Genomic DNA, 8,799 nt, shown 5'->3' with positions numbered 1-8,799 from the left:
TGGGAGCGCAGCCGTTGCAGGACACGCTGGCGCGCCCCGAGCCTAAGGAGGCGGCAGAGGCGAAGGTAGCTACGTGCCGCAGCAGCAGCACCAAAATGGGAGGGCGTGCTGCATGGGCCGGGAATCGAACCCGGGCCTCCCGCGTGGCAGGCGAGAATTCTACCACTGAACCACCCATGCACCCATGGTAAACGCCAACGGAAGCTGGCACAGCGGAACTCGCCACCAGCCGCCGTTCACTGGTCACCGCCTGCCGTGGGTCTCCATCCCATTGGGGCGTCCAGGAGAGGCTGGCCCAATGGGGCGAGCAGAAGGGGAGGCTGCCCTCACGTGGAGGGACCTGGGGCGCGGGCGCGGAGGGAGCGCCCAGGGAGAGAGGCTGACTCCTCCCATCTTGGGCTTTCTCTGCCGCCCAGAGCCCAGAGACTGCGCGCCGGGGTCGCCAGGGGAAGGACCAGCCGTGGCCCGCGCCCGAATGCCCGTGTGGGCAGCTGAGCTGTGGCGGGCCTTGCTGAGCGCGGATCCCCGGCCCAGACCCAGAGTTTTTCTTTTGTGTTTGTTTTGTTTTCTGTGTTGTTGTTGTTTCTCCGGGCGGGCTGGCCTTCTCGCTTGTGTGAGCTGCGGGTGGGTGTGGGGGTGGGTGTGTCAGCGTGTCTGCGAGTCTGCGAGCGGGGGCGGCGATGAGGGGCGGGTCTGGCAGCCGCCGCGTGCGGCTCAGAAACGCAGACCAAGTCCGTGGGCGCCTCGCTTCTGCGCTCTGACCCAGGCCACCGGCTCGCACTTGGGGTCCGGCCCCGATGGGCTGGTAGGGAGGCTGGAGCGCGAGAAAGGAGCAGGGGAGCGCTTTGGCAGAGCCGCAGCTGGCTGACCCGGGAGAAGGCGCGCTGGGTGTGGTTGGGACCGCCCAGGCCGCGGCTTCCCGCGTGGGGATGCGGTGTGGCGTGGCACAGAGCTGTCCCGGCGGGGCCTGGCGTTTGTGGGCGCGTGACGGGGATCTAGGGCTTCCGCTGGTGATTCTTCGTTGGCTGTCTTTCCGGGTAGGGACTCGCCTGCCAGGCTGTGTGCAGGGATCCGGCTGCCTCTGGCCGGCAGGCGTCCGGGCTACAGGTGGGCCGGCAGGCAGGTGTTAGCGGGAAGGGAGCACAAGTAGCAGGTGGGATCGGCGACCTGCCTAGGGCGTCGGGAGAGTGGAATGCGCAGGCGGGGTCCGAGGGGTCGGAGGAAAGGACAGGACGTTGGATGGCGTGCCTCTGGTGGGAGAAGTGTGCGCGGCTCCAAGAGCGGGTCGCTCGCTGCTGTTCGGCGGTCAGAAGTTGGAGGGTGAAACCCAGCGGGCTGGGCACGCCGGAGGCCTCTGGGCAGCGCAGCGGCGATTCGAGGCGGTGGGCGGTGGGCGCTGGGCGCTGGGCGCTGGGCGGGGGCCGGTGGGAGGAAGGAGGGAAAAGGAGGAATAGGGGCAGAGTCTGGGCTGCGTCTGTTTGGGCGAGTGAGGAGAAGGCGGGCGGAGGAGATAGGTAGGGAAGAGCGTGGAAGGTGGTCGCGGTCGCTCGCTGTGTGTGGGGCCAGGGAAGAGGGCGTGTGGGGTGGTGGGGAGTGCGTCTGTCCGAAGGGCAATTGGTAGAGGGTCGCGGGCGCTGGCGCATGGTCCTGGGCTGTTTTCTGCGACAGCCGGCGGGTGTGCAGGAAGAAGGGACGTGCCTGAGAAGCCGCGGCGTTTTGGAGGCTCGCTTCAAGGGGGCTGGAGTTTGGAGAGTGGGCAAGGGCTCAAGGCAGGAACCGACCAAAGGTGCTCCGGGGTTGCGATGGGCGTTGCCCTCGAACAGGCGGGCCAAAAGGTCGGCTTGTCAGGAGTGGGATTCGAACCCACGCCTCCAGGGGAGACTGCGACCTGAACGCAGCGCCTTAGACCGCTCGGCCATCCTGACGGTGCGTCCGGGCGCGTCGCCGCTGGCCTGGCTGGGACCCAGCGCGAACGCCGGCGCCCTTGGCCGGCGCCTGTCTGGGTTGGGTGCGCAACCGACGGACCGCGGCGGCGGAGCGGGTCCGAGTGAACGGAGCCGGCCGGCCTGGGCGTGGACGCCCCCGCGTCCCCACCCCGGACCCAAACGGTCCGCGTCCGGCCGGCCGCCGCCGCCGCCCGCCCCCGCGCCCACGCCTCCGCTCGCGGAAGCCCGCAGGGCGGGCCGCGCACCACCGCTCGCCGAACCCCGCAGGGCGCGCCGCGCAGCACGTCCTAGGAGCAGCAGCCTGGCTGTTTCGCCCGCAGCCTCTTCCTGCCGGCGCGATCCCCGCGTTGGAGACGGCAGGCAGGGCGCAAGGGGAGGTTCCACGGCGCTCGGGTACCCGTCGGGGTCCGGCTCCCGGTCCCAGTGGGACCGCAGGGTGCTTTGTTGGGTGTCAGGGCAGGCCGCGCCAAGGGTGGCGGGTGGCGGGTGGCGGGCGGGCACGCGCGGGGCCCCTGCGGTCGGGGGAGGGGATCAAGGCAGGGCTGGGCGTCCGCGGTCGCAGTGGGGTCTGGCGTCCCGGCGACCGTCGCCGTTGTCCTCGTTAGTATAGTGGTGAGTATCCCCGCCTGTCACGCGGGAGACCGGGGTTCGATTCCCCGACGGGGAGGCAGCAGTCCTTTTAGGGCCGCCGCCTCGGACCCAGCCTGTGGGCCCTCCTTCTCCTCCCTCCGCCCTCCAGCTAGTCGCGGGGCGCCATCTCGGGCCTGACCTGCCTGGCCCCTTGGCCCTCTGGGCCCCCTTGGCCTCCTGGGCCCCCTTGGCCTCCTCCCTTTTCTTCTCCCCCTGCGGCTTGATCGCCACAGCCGGGCAGCCTCCTCTGGCCCCCAGGGCGCCCAGCGAGCTGCCGGCCCAGAGGGGTTGTGGGAAGAGGCTTTCTGCCACCGCACAGGGCCAGGCGGCCGGTGGGAGGCGGAGGAGTTGAGGACCCTGTGGGCGCCGGCCGTGTGCCCGCGGGACATCTGGTGGAGAAGGACTCCGGCGGCCCGGGTCGGCGAGGGATCGAGAGCGCCCCCAGAGGCAGAACGGGGGCGGAACGGGGCAGCCGCGCTCGCCTTGCACCGGGTGGGGCGCGGGCCGGCCTTTGGCTGGGCCGTGGCAGGGCGGAGCTGCCGGCGGGCAGGCGGGCGGACCGGGCGTCGGGGCCCTGCTGCGCCCGGCGGGGGCGGCGCGCTGGTGGGAGCCCCGGGCCGGCGTGGCCGGGCTGCCCGCGCCGCGCGGCGTTGGTGGTATAGTGGTGAGCATAGCTGCCTTCCAAGCAGTTGACCCGGGTTCGATTCCCGGCCAACGCAGCCGGCCGACCTTTTGCGGGGGCCCCGGGCGCGGAGCTCGTGTGGGAACTTGGCCTGTGGCTGCGTGCGTGTGCGCCCGGGAAGGAGCGTCGCGGTGTTTGCAGGGTGTGCTGCGAACAGGGCCAGAGCTGCTGGTTGGGGCCGGCGGGTTGCCGCCGGCGTCGCGGGGGCTGGTTGCGGGTGTTTGTTTTAAACGGAAGCAGGGGACAGGCGCCAAGGTAGCGCCCAGTGCTGGGGCCACAGGCGCTGGGGCCAGGACGCGCCAGCCGGGCCCCGAAGGCGTCTCTCCCTGGTGGTCTAGTGGTTAGGATTCGGCGCTCTCACCGCCGCGGCCCGGGTTCGATTCCCGGTCAGGGAAGCCTTCCTTCTTTGGCTCTGCCTGCCAACTGCCAGGCCCCTTCACACCTCCCCTTTTGACCAACAGGCTCGCTCGCTTCTCCCGCGCCCCAGCCACAACCTCCGGCGGCCTCCACGTGCGCCCCAACCTCCCCGCCTTCCTCCACCCATCCCTCCTTTTGGCCTCGCTGGCGCCACCTTCGCAACATCAGCGTCACAGCTCTTCCTTGTCAGGTGCTCGCCTCCCTCCCACTCTTTCTCAGCGGCAAAGCCCACTGGCCAGGTCAGCCTTTCTCCTCCCATGGCCGCCAGGTGAGCCACCGCCGCCACCACCACCACCAACACCACCACCACCACCACCACCGCCGCCGCCGCCCACCTCGCACTCTCGTCTGGCCACGGAATGGGCCGGGACTCTCGAGCAGAGCGGCTTCCGCCAAGCCAAGCCGGGTGGCCGAGGGGCCACTTCTCTCTCGGCTGCGGGGGATCTGCGCCCAGCGTTTGGGCCACCTGCCAGAGCCACTCATGCCAGCAAGCGCACGGGCTTTTCCAAGGCGTGCCAGACCCTTGGAGCACGGGACCCGTGATTGGGCTCCACGGGTGTCAGCGGCTTTGGTAGAAATGGCAGCGGAACTTGAGGAGCCGAGACCACGGGCCATGACGCTGGGGAGCCAGAGCTGTGACAATCGCCCTTGTAGCATGATTATGTTTGTCTTCATGCGGACATGATGTTGATGGGATTCCTGTGACATGTGGTAACGCGTGTAGATTGCGTGGCGATCAATGATCAACTGAGGGGATGTAGGGCATCCATCCCGTGGGTATCTGTCATCTCTACCTGTTGGGAACAGCTCAGGTGCTGTCTTCCAGCTCTTCGGAAACACACGCTAATATATCGTTGTGACCCCTAGTCGCCCTACTCTGCCATAGAACATTATTAGAACGTATTCCCTCCATCTAAACGCATGCTCGTACCCATTTCGCCACCCTCTCTTCACCCCAGTCACCCACACACCCTCTCCAGCCTCTGTTGTCTATCGTTCTACCCTCCACCTCCACAGGGTGAACCTTCTGAGCCCCCACGATTGGAGTCAGAACCTGCCCTCTGTGTCTTTCTGTGCCCGGCTCATTTGAGGTTACATCGTGACCTTTAGTTCCACCTCTGTTGCCGCATGCAGACGAGAGGATTTCCTTCTTTTTGATGGCCAAATAGTAGTATTCCGTGGTGTACACATGCCACGTGTTCGTTAATCCATTTCCCGGCCGATGGACCCTTAGGTTGATTCGACGTTTCTGCAATTGTGAATAGTGCTGCAGTAAACATAGGGGTGCAGGTATCCCTCGGAAATTCAGATTTCCTGGTGCTTTGGTTAAACACCCATCTGCGGGATTGCCGGGCCCAAGGGTAGCTCTACCTTGTGTTATCTGTGTGCGAGGGGTTGCGGGGAGGTGGCAGGGTAGGGTTGGGGTGGGGTTTTGTTTGTTTGTTAGTTTGTTGCGTTTTGCTTCCGGAAATCTCCATGCCGTTTTTCACGGCGGCTGTACTTATTCACCTTTCCGCCGACAGGGTCTAAGTCTTGCCTTTTGTCTACCTCGTCGCCAGGGTTGGTTATTTTCCCTCCGGCTTTAATGATAGCCATCCTAAGCGGGGTAAGATGACAGCTGCTCCTCGTGGTTTTCATTTGCATTTCCCCGACGATGGGTGATGGTGAGCATTTTCTTCATACACCTATCGGGGGAACCCACCCCCGATATTTCCGCGTAGGTTCCTTCTATTTTCCGTAAGTGCCGGCCGGCTGAGAAATAAAGAGGGAGAGTACAAAGAGAGGAATTTGACAGCTGGGCCACCGGGGGTGACATCAGATATCGGTAGGACCGTGATGCCCACCCGAGCCTCAAAACCAGCAAGTTTTTGTTAAGGATTTCAAAAGGGGAGGGGGTGCACGAACAGGGAGTAGGTACAGAGATCACATGCTTCGCAGGGCAAAAAGCAGAACAAAGATCACATGCTTCTGAGGGAACAGGGCAAAGGGCAAAAGCAGATTTATTGATAGGGGTCTATGTTCAGCGGCGCACGTACTGTCTTGATAAACATCTCAAACAACCGAAAACAGGGTTCGAGAGCAGGCAACCGGCCTGACCACAAACTTAGCAGGGCGCAGTTTCTCCCCGCCCTAAGAAGCCTGAGGGTACTGCAGGAGACCAGGGCGTATCTCAGGCCTTATCTCGACCGCAGAGGACAGACAGCCCCAGAGCGGCTGTTTAAAGACCTCCCACCAGGAATGCATTCCCTCCCCAGAGTGTTAATCTCAATATTCCTTGCTAGGAAAAGAATTGAGCGATATCTTCCCTACTTGAAGGTCCGTTTACGGGCTCCGTGCGAGAAGAAAAATACGGCACTTTCTGCCCGACCCCGCAGGCACTCAGACCTTGTGGCTGTCTTCCCTTGTTCCCTAAAAATCGCTGTTATTCTATTCTTTCTCAAGGTGCACTGATTTCATATTGTTCAAACACACATGTGTTACAGTCAATGTGTACAGTTAACCCAATTATCACCGTGGTCCTGAGGTGACGTCCATCCTCAGCTTACGAAGAGAACAGGATTCAGAGATTAAAGCAAAGACAGGCATAAGGAATTATCAAAGTATTATTTGGGAACCGACAAATGTCCATATACAAATGAAATCTTCACAATTTGTGTTCCTCTGCCGCGGCTCCAGCCGGCCCCTCCGTTCGGGGTCCCTGACTTCCCGCAACCTACACGCGCACGTGTGTACACGTGCTCCCACTCACTGTTGACAGGTTTGAGATTCTCGCCTATTCTGGATGTGAAAACGAATCTCGAGAGGTCCCGTTAGTTGGACCAACCTGGCCCACGGGCATTGAAGCGTGGAGGATGCAGGAGCTGGTGGGGAAAACCCAACAGCCAAGCTGACCAAAGCCGCATGTGCGGAGTTGGGGTTCATGATAGACCTGTAGCCGAAGTTTGCTTCCCATTGCCTGACCTACGCTCTCGATCTTCTCTCCAAATGTCAAGGAACACGTGGAGATGGTACCTATCCCCAACGCCAAGATTCGCTATGGAACTTTTTTCCCACCCCTCCTTAGCACAGATGAGCCCAGTTCTCCAAGCCTCTATTCAACCCGTATTGATCTGACTGTTTGGCTGATTCCCCGAGTCAATGGCAGAGGTCAGTCGACTTCTTGCCAATACTCTCTTTAGGGGCAAAGTAGAGGTCCAACCGACTGCACAAACCTGTCCCGTGTCATTCGTGGGATCTTGGCACAGTCGGATCACCTGCAGAGACCAGACCCTATCGGGGATGGAGAGGTTTGCCATCCCCACGGGAGGCTGGCTTGCTTGCCAGGGTGATGTGGGTGGATGTCAGTGGGTGACAGTGATGGACGAATGTGTCCGTTCCCGTGGCTGGCGTCCACCCCAGCCCGGGGCAAGGGGCTGACACCAAGGAAAGGAGAGAAGCATGTCGTGTGCTGGGAGCTGGAAGAAGGAGTCCAGGGTGTCCAGGGGGTGCACAGGACTGGCTGGCAAGGTCCGGGAGTGAGGCTGTCCAGTCAAACGGAGGTCGTGCAGACGCCTGGGGCGTTAGGGCACCTCACGGGCTGCCCATGGGGTCGGAGGGATCGCAGCTGGTGGCGGAGCTGGCATGTGTCTGAAGAGGCTGAAGGAGGCCAGGGCTGAGGGATATGAGTCGTGTGAGAGAGGGGCATTGACGGCGAGAGGGAGAGTTGGATGTGCGAGAGAGTGACAGAGAGATAGGGTCACAGAGAGAGAGAGAGAGAGAGAGAGAACTAGAGACACAGAGACAGAGAGAGAGGGAGAGAGGGAGAATGTGTGTGTGTGTCTGCGTGTGTGTGAGTGAAAAGGCGGGTGGGGTGAGACAAAGACAGCGGAGGGAGGGCTGAGCCTGAAGCCTGGACGGAACAGGACATGTTCAGCGGGTGGGTCTTAGCAGGAAGGAAGTCTGTGTGGTCAAAGGGGATCCCCGCCAGGGAGACTGGGATGCTGCTTGGGCTGGGCAGTCAGAATGTGGAGTGGGGCTGGGGGGAGGTGGCAAGCAGCCCAGGGTGGGGCAGGCGTCGTGACGGAGCGACTGGAGGCCACGTCCCACGTCCCGAAGGGGTAGGGGATGCAACTGGACCCCAGACATAAATAAGCCATCTTCAGGATGGAAGGGCAACCATGGCATCCTTTTCTGGATGTGGGGAGCCAGCGAGGGGGAGAGAGAGAGAGAAAGAGGTAGAGGTGGTGAAAGGTGAAGAGAAGAGGTGGGGCGAGTGGGTGCAAGCCCGTGGTGCCTGGCGATATTCCTTGAAGTGAAATGCGTCGGGCAGAGGTGGTGGCAGGGTAGTGAAGAGAAACAGGACCAGGAGGTTGCCAAGGGCTGGTGTCTGGCGTGCTCCCGTGTTTGGAGGGGTTGTTTTGACCAAGGAAGGGGGGCGGGATGAGGGGAGCCTCATCCGTAAGTCAGTGGAGAGAGGCACGGAAGAAAGGGCAGAGGGGCATCGCGCGTGGGAGCGCAGCCGTTGCAGGACACGCTGGCGCGCCCCGAGCCTAAGGAGGCGGCAGAGGCGAAGGTAGCTACGTGCCGCAGCAGCAGCACCAAAATGGGAGGGCGTGCTGCATGGGCCGGGAATCGAACCCGGGCCTCCCGCGTGGCAGGCGAGAATTCTACCACTGAACCACCCATGCACCCATGGTAAACGCCAACGGAAGCTGGCACAGCGGAACTCGCCACCAGCCGCCGTTCACTGGTCACCGCCTGCCGTGGGTCTCCATCCCATTGGGGCGTCCAGGAGAGGCTGGCCCAATGGGGCGAGCAGAAGGGGAGGCTGCCCTCACGTGGAGGGACCTGGGGCGCGGGCGCGGAGGGAGCGCCCAGGGAGAGAGGCTGACTCCTCCCATCTTGGGCTTTCTCTGCCGCCCAGAGCCCAGAGACTGCGCGCCGGGGTCGCCAGGGGAAGGACCAGCCGTGGCCCGCGCCCGAATGCCCGTGTGGGCAGCTGAGCTGTGGCGGGCCTTGCTGAGCGCGGATCCCCGGCCCAGACCCAGAGTTTTTCTTTTGTGTTTGTTTTGTTTTCTGTGTTGTTGTTGTTTCTCCGGGCGGGCTGGCCTTCTCGCTTGTGTGAGCTGCGGGTGGGTGTGGGGG

The 8,799-nt window shown here is 63.0% G+C and overlaps 6 non-coding genes across 6 annotated transcripts; 3 read left to right on the top strand and 3 right to left on the bottom strand.

Moving 5' to 3' along the window:
* Nucleotides 1-109: 109 nt before the first annotated feature.
* On the bottom strand, nucleotides 110-180 carry TRNAG-GCC. The gene has a single exon. It is a non-coding gene; the product is annotated as a tRNA-Gly (tRNA).
* Nucleotides 181-1,842: 1,662 nt separating this feature from the next.
* On the bottom strand, nucleotides 1,843-1,925 carry TRNAL-CAG. The gene has a single exon. It is a non-coding gene; the product is annotated as a tRNA-Leu (tRNA).
* Nucleotides 1,926-2,541: 616 nt separating this feature from the next.
* Nucleotides 2,542-2,613, top strand: TRNAD-GUC. Its single transcript has one exon. It is a non-coding gene; the product is annotated as a tRNA-Asp (tRNA).
* Nucleotides 2,614-3,223: 610 nt separating this feature from the next.
* TRNAG-UCC lies at nucleotides 3,224-3,295 on the top strand. The gene has a single exon. It is a non-coding gene; the product is annotated as a tRNA-Gly (tRNA).
* A 286-nt stretch (nucleotides 3,296-3,581) lies between these two features.
* On the top strand, nucleotides 3,582-3,653 carry TRNAE-CUC. Its single transcript has one exon. It is a non-coding gene; the product is annotated as a tRNA-Glu (tRNA).
* A 4,618-nt stretch (nucleotides 3,654-8,271) lies between these two features.
* Nucleotides 8,272-8,342, bottom strand: TRNAG-GCC. Its single transcript has one exon. It is a non-coding gene; the product is annotated as a tRNA-Gly (tRNA).
* Nucleotides 8,343-8,799: the final 457 nt, after the last annotated feature.

This window comes from Piliocolobus tephrosceles, unplaced genomic scaffold, assembly GCF_002776525.5.
Source record: "Piliocolobus tephrosceles isolate RC106 unplaced genomic scaffold, ASM277652v3 unscaffolded_31891, whole genome shotgun sequence".
Taxonomy (NCBI): Eukaryota; Metazoa; Chordata; class Mammalia; order Primates; family Cercopithecidae; genus Piliocolobus; species Piliocolobus tephrosceles.
This window is presented reverse-complemented; position numbering and strand designations above follow the sequence as displayed.